Raw genomic sequence first — 13,735 nt, 5'->3', positions numbered from 1 at the left:
CCGGTCTCGGAAACTGACATACGGCCGGGAGAGCGGTGTGCTGACCAGCCCCTCCATATCCGCATCCAGTGACGACTGTGGGCACGGCGGCCGGTCGGTACCTTTGAGCCTTCATGACCTGTTCGGGAGGAGAGTTTATTAACATTCTGCATCTTTATTCTTCATGTCTGCATGTTTATGTCTCAACATAGTCATCATGGCGACGAACACATTTTCCCAACGAGAGACCAGTTTGTTGACACCGTTACTGTAAAATATCAGACTTCGTTGACGGAGGCACAACCTCGCCTCTGCTTGCACCACTTCATCACTATCAAAGTGAAATCATTTAAGCTGATCTTTAGTGACCCACTGTTTCGAAAACAGATGAAAATCGTGTGGCGCCACGTCAGGACTGTATGATCGATGAGAGTGAACGTAAGGCGTCGGATCGTTGCAGATGTCGCAGCTCTCGTGTGTGGTCTGGCATTGTCATGCTGAAGGAGAGGGTGCTCCCTGTGTGGACGAACTCTTCGAATTCGAAATTCGAGTTTAGCATGCTGTTTCTCACGCACCGACATAGTTACGTTACACACCGCCACTTTACACGCTACAATTCGGAGCCCTCTAGTAGCAGAGGGTTGGAACTTGATTCGACCGAGTAATATGCATAACACGTAGTACATGAACCGATATTGCAAACAGGATAAAAAATTGGGAGGCATTAGTTTTCAGCACGCCCTCGTACTTTCCTTGCCACGTCACGTGCTCGCACCGCCACCAGAAGAGTTTCAGTGGTCATAATGTTTGGGTTCATCAATTTATATCAGCAACCTACACCTACGTGCCTCACATAATTAAAGTGTAACTAAAGCAAATCTTGGTATTTGGTTCAATGATGTACTACTGCGAATCAGCGACTTGTGGATAAGAGAGATTCTTCAAATGGTTCAAATGGCTCTGAGCACTATGGGACTTAACTTCTGAGGTCATCAGTCCCCTAGAACTTAGAACTACTTAAACCTAACTAACCTAAGGACGTCACACACATCCATGCCCGAGGTAAGATTCGAACCTGCGACCGGAGCGGTCACGCGGTTCCAGACTGAAGTGCCTAGACCGCACGGCCACACCGGCCGGCGGAGATGGAGAGATATTTACTATTATGCTAAGTATTGGACAATGATTAGTATTCGATATAATAAGACATTAAAGGAGACTGACGTCACACAGAGCGCGTTCACTGAGGCTTCGGGAGACTTTTGACCGCACGTTATACGGCTCGAAGAAAAACTGAGACTCGGTAGCATATGCAGTGTAGGCTTTTGAGGGGTCGCCACCGTCCTCGCCGCGAACACATTTTCCATCGATAACATCGCAGATGTAAAGCACTTCGGAGCGCAGATACGGCGTCCTCGTACACAGACGTGGGTCCATTCGAAGCGTTGGAACTGAAACCGTAAAATTTCGTTTATCAGAGTGAATGCGCTCAAAGCAGAGGCCAAGTGCACGGGAGGCGGCAGTTTACGCCACAAAGAAGTGGCTTAGCGCTGCGCCGTCCCGCTGCCCTCTCCCTGGGGAGAGTCCTGCAGTCCCCGCGGCCCGGGCCGGTGGGGGCTCCTTTGTGCCGGCCAGCCCGCCAATCTTCACGGCTTGTTGGCGCTGTCATCGCGGGGCCGTTTTGATTTGTTGTCCGCCAGTTTCGTCCACGAGGTGAGTGCCCTTCGGCCCGCGTTTTAGAGCTATAAACAAAATAACCGTTCGGTCTGAGCCAAGAGACACGAGAAGCACGACCACGAAGCTTTTCACATTTCACCAAAGCGACGATCTCACGTGGTTCAAAGTGGATGCATACAAACCTTATTTCAGTTAAGAATTTACGTCTTCTGCTACGAAGCGGCGATCGCCTCGATAGCTGCGCGGTTGGCTAAAGCCGTCGGCACACGGACCGTGCATCCGAACGTTGAGCGTGCCGAGTTTCTGACGTCATAGCGTGGAATAGCACGTTCGGGAGTCTTTCCGAACGTGCAGAGCAATATCTGCCATGTCAGATATTCTGAGCGTGCGTCTGAGCGTTGACCAATGAGATACCACAACGCCACCTACGTCACACGCTAGCCGTCTCCCTTCAGTACAGAGTTGTGAGGCGCCATATTGGCATTCATTTCAAGCTCATTGTATACATGCCGTTTCTGAGCATCAGCAAATTCAGAATCATTGGAAAACCCGTTGTTAACTGTGTGATTCGTTCCAATAAAATAACGAGAAACATCATATTCGTGGCAAAAGAATTATTGTAACTTGCGTCTTATGAGAGTAGGCTATTTGAAGGCAGTGGCACACGGAAGATCCACCCAAAACGCATTGTTCTTGAGGAATTTGTTATAATTAAATTTCAATTAGTAACGTATCTACGATAAGGTTTCCTGCAACGGGTAACATACTTGGAATACTTGCGACGTATTTCTGTGTGTTGTTGGAATAGCGTAATGAGTAATAGTCGGTGCGGTGGTTCGCGTCGTGACACTCCTGTATTTTATTTCCTAACATTAGTGTTTTTATTAGGTTCTGATACTTTATTATTAGTTTAATATAAGTATATACTATGATATTTGATGTTATGTAAATATAAGTTCACCTTCTTTTGAGGGGTGACTTTGTTCGATTGGCTTAATTTACAGGACAGCTTGCGCTACTAGCATACAGATGTTTTGCTCCTTTTCTTTTACGCTTCGTAATTCACATGTTGCACAGATTCTGCTGTTGGGTAGGAACAGTGATTAAGTAAGACTGACCTTGGGGTTTTAATAAAATGTGGGAATGATGAAATAATGTTTATCTTATGCAGAGAAGTATTCCAAATTTGTACCGCACTGTTTGTAATGGAACTTCTATATGTCTCTGTCCTTATTGATTGGGCATGGTACTTTCCTTTTCGTGGACCATGGAGGAAATGTGCGTTTTAATAGAGCTAACGTGAGAATCTTACGCGCGCCCGTTGAGTAAACAGTGTGATTTTCGAACTAGAAACATCGCTCAACTGCCGCTGGAATGGGTTGCGATCGCGTATACCACGTTGGGGCTCACGTACCGTATGCACAAGTCGCATCATTCCTGAGCGTTCAGCAGCAAGTTGAACTTGGCACGCTCAAAGTTAACGTTCAACAGCACGGTCCGTGTGCCGACGGCGTAGCCATAGTGTGCTTTCTATTCACTGCCGGGTCGGAGATTTTCTACGCTTGAGAACTGGGTGTCCTGTTCTCCTCGCGTTAGCATCGTCGCCATTGACATTCCGCTACTGAGATGACCATATGGACACGTTCCGAAAGCCAATAATTAAAAAAAAAGAGAAAAAATCTCCAAGGCGTCTCTTAGAAGTATTGATTCGCTAACTGTGAAGTACAAGGTACGTCTATAAACGCGTTATTGCAGTGCTTGTGTTGCTAAGAAGAACGATGCAATGTCTACCGCACATCCGAAGCAACATCGCATAGTACTTCTTAACAACACAGGCACCACAATATCGTATTTATCCGCCAATTCCAGGCACCTACTTTCAATTAAAGTGTCTCCCTTCCCTGTACGGGAATTACATCGTGTGTACGCGTGCAGGTTGTGACGAATGAACAACAACTTACATTCAAGTTTGGTTCTGGCAGTGAGTCGTGCACGGGTAGCCAAATCGATTACGACTGATGGTTGTCCGTATTCGCAAGTGCGAATGCATTTCATACGTATATAAATTTGAGCACTTAGTGTCATAAAAAAGTAGACCGCGGACGAACAAAATCCTTGAATCTTGATAAGTCGGACACGAACTCCGCAGTTCAGGAAAGGCCCACTAATTCCCCCACACGAATTCCCAAATTTGGTCTTCAGGTAGAAGTATGCGTACGCATATCTGCGCGAACAAGTCCCCTGCACTTTGGAGAATAAAAGATGCGTGCGAGTGTTATTATTCTCGTTTTAACTCCTTGAGTGTATCTGCACACCCTAACGTTTACATTTTTGTAAATAACTCTTATATTCGACTAAATAAAGTCTGGGGACAAGAAAACCAAAGAAACAGAAGTAAAAATCAAAATTCTGCAATGGGAAAAAGGTAAAATGGAGAGATTGCTCTAATTGAAGCATGTTTCAAACTATCTTAAAAATTAACATTAGCTTAAAACTATCATTTGAATAAAAGTACTCTCAAAAATGGTTCAAAGGTCTCCGAGCACTATGGACCTTAACTTCGGAGGTCATCAGTCCCCTAGAACTTAGAACTACTTAAACTTAACTAACCTAAGAACATCACACACACCCATACCCGAGACAGGATTCGAACCTGCGACCGTAGCGGTCGCGCTGTTCCAGACTGAAGCGCCTAGAATCGCTCGGCCACACCGGCCGGCAAAAGTACTCTCATTTCAATCTCGTTATCACATACTTTTTTCTTTAAATACTTCTTCTTCATCCACCTTCAGGTAGGTTCCGGTATTTAAGATAACAGTTTACCATTTTTAATTCTTTTAAATAAAAATGTAATAGTAAATTGTAACTTAACATTGCTAAACTCGTATAATTTAGCTCACTGCCATGTTGAGCCGAGTTTACAAGAGAAAATCACAAGTTTTCTGATAGTTATGGAGTTCAGGTACTGGCGGTAAGTGCAGATCTGGGCAAGTTACGTACTCTGGAAGACGAGCAGGTAAATGGTGCAGAGTTCGTGAAAGCCTCTTGCTTAACTCCGTGGTTGTTCTTCTGTTAAAAATTGTTGAGAAAGACAGTTTCTTTTTGGAAAGCTTTTGCTTCATTGTCAGTCTCGTTGTCGATCAGCAGTAAACATCTTCAGACATTTATTGATGGAATCTTCTCTGGTCGTCAGCACTTATCGACTTACCGTCAGGATGTGCGATAGGACTGCTCTTTTTCTCTATATACATAATTGATATGACGGACAGGATGAGCAGCAATTTACGGTTGTTTGCTGGTGACGCTGTGGTGTACGGGAAAAGTGTTGCATTGAGTGACTGTAAGATACAAGATGACTGAGACAGAATTTCTAATTGGTGTGATGAATGGCAACTTGACGTAACTGTAGAAAAATGTAAGTTAATGCCGATGAGTACGCATAAGAATTTTGTAACTTTCGAATATAGCATTAGTAGGGTGCTGCTTGACGCAGTCATATCGGTTAAATATCTTGGCACTATAATGCAAACCCATATGGTGTGGAATGAGCACGTCAGGTTGGCAGTAATGAAGGCCAATGCTCGACCTCGTATTATTGGGTGAATTTTGGGAAAGTGTAGCTGATGTATAAAGGAGACGGCGTACCGAAAGCTAGTGTGACACATTCTTGAGTACTGTTCGAGTGTTTGTCATCCCCACCAGCACGGATTAAAGGAAGCCATCGAAGCAAATCAGAGGCGTGCAGCTAGATTTGTTACCGGTAGATTCAGTCTGCAGACAAGTATTACAGAGATGCTACGGGAACTCAAATGGGAATTCCTGGAGACATTTTTTCTAGGAAAGTTATTGAGAAAATTTAGAGAAAAGGCATCTGAAGCGGACCGCAGAAGGATTCTACCGGCATCAACCTACATTTAGGGTAATGACCACAAATATAAGAGAAATTATTAATCGTATTGAGGCATGTACAGGGTGAACATTAATAAAACCGACAACGGCAGGGACGTCCTGACTGGTTCAAATGGCTCTGAGCACTATGCGACTTAACTTCTGAGGTCATCAGTCGCCTAGAACTTAGAACTACTTAAACCTAACTAACCTGAGGACATCACACACATCCATGCCCGAGGCAGGATTCGAACCTGCGACCGTAGCCGTCGCTCGGCTCCAGACTGTAGCGCCTAGAACCGCACGGCCACTCCGGCCGGCGCACCTGACTGGAAATGGAGGAAAAAAAGGTACTATAAACATGTGTCCGGAAGTGCATCGTTGCCACGGTGGACGACGCTGACGAATGAAAGTTCCTCTGACCATGTGCTGTGTATTCCCCGTGTGTTGAAAGTTGTGCGATTGACGCAGCGTGATATAAGCAGGAAAATGGTCCGATACTCATGTCAGGAACAAGCCGAGATGGTGTTTGTGTACGGCCAAGCAGATGGAAACGGTCGAGAGGCAGCACGGCTATGCCAAAACAAGTACCCTCACAGACATCAACCACATCGTACAACATTTCAAGTAGTGTTTGGGCGTTTGTGTGATCCTGGGTCCTTTCGGCAGATGAAAGTGCAGGGAGGTGACAGATTGAGCGTACACCAGATCTGGAGGACTGCCTCTCGACCATTTCCATCTGCTTGGCCGTACATATCATCATCTCAGCTTGTTCCCGACATGAATACCGGACAGTTCTGATGCTTGCACTGCGCTGCATCAATCATACAGCCTGCAATGCACATGGAACACACAGCACGTTGTCAGGTGAACTTCCACTGGTCAGTGCCATTTTCCGTGGCGACGATGCATTTACGGACACATGTTCATAGGACCTCTTTTCTGCAATTTACACTCAAGAATCCATCCCTGTAGTTTGTAGATTTTATTAACATTTGACCTGTAGACAGATGTTTTCCCTCACTCACTTTGCGAGTGATACAGAACAGGAAATGACTATTAGTGGTACAAGGTAAAGGCCGCCATGCACCGCACGGTGGCTTACGGAGTATGTATGTAGATGCGAATGTAGATGCCCGAGCAGCAAGCAACGTTTCAATCATCTTCCTACTAGTCATCTTAAAGCGAAGTGAGTTGATTACTCGCTAAAATGTTACTTCAAGATGGTACTGCTACTCTGTTGATAACTTGAGAAACTTAGAACTATTAAATTCATGGGCATCATACAAGTCGACATTTCAGTGAGAAGTCGTCTGTTGCTTTGCTGTCTGGGAAATGCGTGAGATAGTGACAAAGTTGTAATGATCACCTCAAAGAATAAAGATAAGTAAGTAATTGTTTGCAGGTATATGCGCGCAGTTCTGTTACAATTGGAAACGCCTGCGCCACAGTATCGTAGTAAAATGTGTCGCAGTCCATTGAAGAAGTAGAGATGGGATGATATGTTAAGTTTTCACTGCTGTAGTAGGCTGTTACGATACTGCAGAACAGGCATTTCAGATATGTACCTGTAAACAAACTAAAATTAAGGTATATAACTTTTCTTTGGAGGCAATAACTAATACTTATTGATTACCGCTCGGATTTATGATAAGGTAATGTCCAAATGGCATGAACCGATTTTAAAGCAGGTGTAATGTATTCTGGTATTAATAACTTGAAATTTTAATGAGATGTGTGCTCTAATGTTCGAATGTTTGATCCTTAGCCAAGTGGAGAGAGCCACGTTTTGGAATCTTCCACCATCAGCGTTAATAGCGGTAACACACCTAATGGTACTGACTACAGACCTACACTGTGCAGTTGAGACGGAAGATGGGACGCGCACACTTCTAAAGGAGTGATATAAATGTGCCAGAGATGGGATCATTTTACCAGTTATTGTACTGAAACACGGCGCCGGTTTTTTCAAGCAGCATAACGCCGTCTCAGCTGCATTAGAGACGAGCGAGGGATTTGGCAAATTTTCAGCGTTCGGCAGTAACGGGCGAAGCCGCAAGCAGGCAGCATCTCTGCTGACAGCGGAGTAATGCGACCATCGTGTCGGCAGGCGGTCCAGGAATGCGCCTCACGACGGCGACAAATCTTCGGTGTTAGCGGAACAACGTTTGCTGCTTGGAAATTCAGTTAGCCAACGCAGTCGTGAGGAAACCTCTGCTCTTGAATTAAGACGTTTCCATAGCAGCTCCGGCTAACAGGACCTAGTCTCCAGCCTGACTTATTAGAGCAATTAACGTCTTAATGACCAGAAGTGTTTCAGTTACGCTTCCATTACCTGCTGCTAGTTTCTGAATTTAGAAAGGAAGAAGTAAGCCCGTTTAGCAGGGAGTGTTGATACGTTGCGGAAATAACTCACTCGGCTGCTGTAATCTACATAATTTTAAAAACATCCTTGGCGTACATTTTGGGGCCGTTCCTTTTTAAAATTATTTACGCATAAACGAGGTGGATTAAGCAGATCGTGCAGCCTCTGTCGTGACGGATGTAATTTGAAAGTGAAAGGACGGCAGAGAGTCGAAATAACATTTGCAGTTCAGAGAGACGGTCGAAAGGAATCTGATAGCGGGCAGAGGAAGCCAACAATTCGGCGAAACATTATACAATACGAGATTCGCGTGTGTGGGCCAGATATTGGGTAATATTCCTCAGGGCAAAGTGGGAGGGCTCCCAGGAGCCGTTGCACCACCTCGAATCTGTTATCGGACCGCGGGTCATTAAAGACTTCCGACTGTGGAAGCTTTTCAATTGCACGGTTGGCTGTGTATATTCTTCGCTCGACAGACACATAACGTGGAAATTGCATGTAAGCACGCGAACCAATTGTTAATATTAGTAAAAATTCGGTTACGACTTCCAGCGCGGACGACTCGGCAATAACGACGCCAAGCGAAGTTTCCGACGCTGCCGCATTTACATTCCAGTCTGACGTGGTGAAGCGGCGAGACCCCCTGCAATATCTCCGGCATTTTGCTACCTTCTCACAAAGGCGCTGCGAAATACAACACAGTACGTCGCTCCCACCGTTTTCTGCTCATCACCAAGTAGGGCGCCGCCATCGCGCTTTCCTTCAGGTACCGTACAGACGGTTATCATAGATTATTCATGCGCAGCGTTTGTTATTCGCTGTTGTCGTGAAGGAGTACTCTGTAGTATGGTTCAAATGGCTCTGAGCACTATGAGACTTAACATATGAGGTCATCAGTCCCCTAGAACTTAGAACTACTTAAACCTAACTAACCTAAGGATATCACACACATCCATGCCCGAGGCAGGATTCGAACCAGCGACCGTAGCAGTCGTGCGGTTCCGGACTGAAGCGCCTAGAACCGCTCAGCCACCACGACTGGCTACTCTGCAGTATGTTAGACGGTATATTAAGTCAGTACAACATTATAAACGAATGGTTGAACTATTGCGCCTATAAAGTAACCAATAGGTACTCAGAATCTAGCGTGCCTGTTAGCTGTATTACACAAAATGTGTGATTTCTTAAGGGACGAAACTGCTGAGGTCATCGGTCGCTAGACTTACACACTACTTAAACTAACTTATGCTAACAACAAAACACACACACATACATGTTTAAGGGAGGACTCGAACCTCCGGCGGGAGGAGCCACGCAATCCGTACATGGCGCCTCAAACCGCGCGGCCATTCCGCGCTGCTGTATCACACGCTACATTTGTTATACAGGGTGATTCTTATTAACGTTTAAAAACTTCAGAAGTGACGTACATGATGCTGAGACAAGCAATTTAATGTAAGACACATGAGGTCCGAAATGTCGGGAAATACCCCAAAAGTGTATGACAGATGCTGAACATGTGACGTTGCCAGATGACGTACTTCGCCGCTCGTGCAGCGGTCCAACCTATCGGTCTGTCACACCTCAACATCCCAACCCAAGTCAAGTTTCACGTCGGTGTGGCTCCGGTCTACGTTCGCAATTTAAGCGCGTGGGGCTCAAGATTCCAGTCTATGAGTCCGGCGGATAATACAATTTTTGCGTTAGACAATTACGTGTTTCCAACGAGGTAAGATTTATTAATTTGTTTACCGATCTAGCGGCCTCTGCTTGTTCATGGCAAAGAGTACTACAACCGAAAGCTACCGTATTCCGTCACAGGTAAATGAGTACGAGCTTCCGATCTACGTTGTTACCAGTAAATTATCTACGCTTTCTTTACTAAATTACGTCTATGAACAAAAGAAGACGGGAAAAAAGGAAAGAAACACAAAATAACAGCAGCTTTTGCTTGGTTACAGTGATGAAAGTAATTTTGTAACTTACGTGTTCGCCATTTGCTCCGTTGCTCAGCAAAGTGTGGTTGGTTGGTTGATTCGGGGGAGGGGACCAAACAGCGAGGTCGTCGGTTCCATCGGATTAGGGAAGCATGGGGAAGGAAATCGACCGTTCCCTTTCAAAGGAACCATCCCGGCATTTGCCTGAAGCGATTTAGGGAAATCAATGAAAACCTAAATCAGGATGGCCGGACGCGGGTTTGAACCGTCGTCCTCCCGAAAGCGGTCCAGTGTGCTAACCACTGCGCCCCCTCGTACGGTGGCGAAGTGTAGCACTGCCTTCTACCAGTGAGTGCAGAAGCGACTAGCAAAACCGCTGCGCGTGCGGCGAAATACGCCTTATATTGACGTGATATACTGAATATTTGTCATTCACTTTTGGTGTATATCCCGACATTTGCGGCCCCGAGTGCCATGTATTAAATTACTTGTCGCAGCGGCGTCTACGTCACTTTGTGTACTTTATATTAAGAACAATCACACCGTACCGCTGCTGACTATACGATTTTGGGTCTCGTTGTTGTTGTCGTGATCTTCAGTCCAGAGAATGGTTTGATGCAGCTCTCCATGCTACTCTATCCTGTGCAAGCTTCTTCATCTCCATGTACCTACTGCAACCTACATCCTTCTGAATCTGTTTAGCATGTTCATCTCTTGGTCTCCCTCTACGACTTTTACCCTCCACGCTGCCCTCTTATACTAAATTGGTGATCCCTTGATGCCTCAGAATATGCCCTACCAACCTACCACTTTTTTAGTCAAGTTGTGCTACAAATTTCTCTTCTCTCCAATTCTATTCAATACCTGCTCGTTAGTTATGTGATCTACCCATCTAATCTTCAGCATTCTTCTGTAGCACCACATTTCGAAAGCTTCTATTCTCTTCTTGTCCAAACTATTTATCGTCCATTTTTCACTTCCATACATGGCTACACTCCATAAAAATACTTTCAGGAATGACTTCCTGACACTTAAATCTATACTCGATGTAAACAAATTTCTCTTCTTCAGAAATGCTTTCCTTGCCATTGCCAGTCTACATTTTATATCCTCTCTGCTTCGACCATCATCAGTTATTTTGCTCCCCAAATAACAAAACTCATTTACTACTTTAAGTGTCTCATTTCCTAATCTAGTTCCCTCAGCATCACCCGACTTAATTTCACTACATTCCATTACCCTCGTTTTGCTTTTGTTGATGTTCATCTTATATCCTCGTTTCAAGACACTGTCCATTCCATTCAACTGCTCTTCCAAGTCCTTTGCTGTCTCTGACAGAATTACAATGTCATCGGCAAACTTCAAAGTTTTTATTTCTTCTCCATGGATTTTAATACCTACTCCGAATTTTTCTTTTGTTTCCTTTACTGCTTGCTCAATATACAGATTGAATAACATCGGGGAGAGGCTACAACCCTGTCTCACTCCCTTCCCAAACACTGCTTCCCTTCCGTGCCCCTCGACTCTTATTATTGCCATCTGGTTTCTGTACAAATTGTAAATAGCCTTTCGCTCCCTGTATTTTACCCCTGCCACCTTTAGAATTTGAAAGAGAGTATTCCAGTCAACATTGTCAAAAGCTTTCTCTAAGTCTACAAATGCTAGAAACGTAGGTTTGCCTTTCCTTAATCTAGCTTCTTAGATAAGTCGTAGGCTCAGTATTGCCTCACGTGTTCCAATATTTCTACAGAATCCAAATTGATCTTCCCCGAGATCGGCTTCTACCAGTTTTTCCATTCGTCTGTAAAGAATTCGTGTAAGTATTTTTCAGCTGTGGCTTATTAAACTGATAGTTCGGTAATTTTCACATCCGGCAACACTTGCTTTCTTTGGAATTGGGATTATTATATTCTTCTTGAAGTCTGAGGGTATTTCGCCTGTCTCATACATCTTGCTCACTAGATGATAAAGTTTTGTTAGGCCTGGCTCTCCCAAGGCTGTCAGTAGTTCTAATGGAATGTTGTCTACTCCCGGGGCCTTGTTTCGACTTAGGTCTTTCAGTGCTCTGTCAAACTCTTCACGCAGTATCATATCTCCCATTTCATCTTCGTCTACATTCTCTTCCATTTCTATAATATTGTCCTCAAGAACATCGCCCTTGTATAGACCCTCCATATACTCCTTCCACCTTTCTGCTTTCCCTTCTTTGCTTAGAACTGGGCTTCCATCTGAGCTCTTGATATTCATGCAAGCGGTTCTCTTTTCCCCAAAGGTCTCTTTAATTTTCCTGTAGGCAGTATCTATCTTACCCGTAGTGATGTGCGCCTCTACATCCTTACATTTGTCCTCTAGTCATCCCTGCTTAGCCATTTTGCACTTCCTGTCGATCTCATTTTTGAGACGTTTGTATTCCTTTTTGCCTGCTTCATTTACTGCATTTTTATATTTTCTCCTTTCATCAATTAAATTCAATATCTCTTCTGTTACCCAAGGATTTCTATTAGCCCTCGTCTTTTTACCTACTTGATCCTCTGCTACCTTCACTATTTCATCTCTCAAAGCCACCCATTCTTCTTCTACTGTATTTCTTTCCCCCATTCCTGGCAATCGTTCCCTAATGCTCTCCCTGAAACTAACTACAACCTCTGGTTCTTTCAGTTTATCCAGGTCCCATCTCCTCAAATTCCCACCTTTTTGCAGTTTCTTCAGTTTTAATCTACAGTTCATAACCAATAGATTATGGTCAGAGTCCACATCTGCCACTGGAAATGTCTTACAATTTAAAACGTATAATACTGATTTAACACCTTCGTGCGTGCAACTACACGGACAACGGTGAGACCAAATGAGAGGCCTGGCAACGTGATTTTAAGCTCAGTAAAATTGAGCAAGTGTTTTGAAAAATTCACAATTATAAGCCCGTGTTACACGACGAACAATCAAGCCAATAATTGTCTACACTGCAGCTGCGTGCTGTAGGTGGTGCTAAGGCCGGCTAGTAGGCACGGAGAGATTTCTTAGAATCTTGGTGCTTGTTGACCACTTAACATGCCAAACATGGTACTCAGCTGCAATCTACGAGACTGTTCACTCATTCCTTTGCCGCGTGACACAGGCTTTCACGTTATCAGAGCGACAGCATGTGAGGTGAAGCATGTAAGAGTGACTCGTGGCACCAGTGAGTCATAATAACAATAGCAGCTGATAGCCAAGCGTTACGAATCGCCTCAAACTGAAAGGGGTTATCTTAAGGAACTGTGAGGGTAATGCGACACAAGTTGTGTCAGAGCATAGCATCTCGAACGACTTCTTGTTGTCACAGTTCGATGTTATCTGCACGAAATGAATAACCACTGCTCCGCCGTATTTAAGAATCTTTCTGTCAGCACCGACAACTCTGCGCAGTGACTGTACAACATGGACCCACGATGGTTGGAAATGGGTAGTATGGACTGCATACTTTTCAACGGATGATCTTAAGGAGGCAATTTAGTAGATGAGAAGTTCCCGTAAGGGTAATGAAGATGCCAGTTGTGTAGATTTTTTTTTATTTTGTTAATTTGAGTGTAATGTTCCTTTGCTGGCCGCATTCACACACTGACTGCATGATTATGAACACACTGTGTTTTATACAGGACGCCAAAAAATAAATTAGCGTATCAATTCTGTGACGAGTGTTGACTCGCTTAAGTCAATACATTTAATGTGTATGAGTACTGCTATCATCCTTTTTTATGAGAAAAGGAATGCGAATTATTAATTCCACGACGCGTTATTAATGGGAAATGAAATGACGTACTGAAATCGGCCAATGAACAGAAAAGAAGTAGATAATACAAGGCCGTACGTAACCATCTATCTTCCGTGAATGATTTTCTCATTCAACATG

At 44.3% G+C, this 13,735-nt stretch overlaps 1 protein-coding gene across 1 annotated transcript in view; it reads left to right on the top strand.

Annotated features, from left to right (window-relative positions):
- LOC124555963 (homeobox protein B-H1-like) overlaps window positions 1-13,735 on the top strand; it is a 180,843-nt gene that overhangs the window by 108,479 nt on the left and 58,629 nt on the right. The gene's annotated exons all lie outside the window — the stretch shown is intronic.

Source organism: Schistocerca americana, chromosome X (assembly GCF_021461395.2).
Source record: "Schistocerca americana isolate TAMUIC-IGC-003095 chromosome X, iqSchAmer2.1, whole genome shotgun sequence".
In the NCBI taxonomy this organism is placed as follows: domain Eukaryota; kingdom Metazoa; phylum Arthropoda; class Insecta; order Orthoptera; family Acrididae; genus Schistocerca; species Schistocerca americana.
The sequence above is the reverse complement of the archived record's forward strand: the minus strand, read 5'-3'. Positions and strand labels throughout refer to the sequence as shown.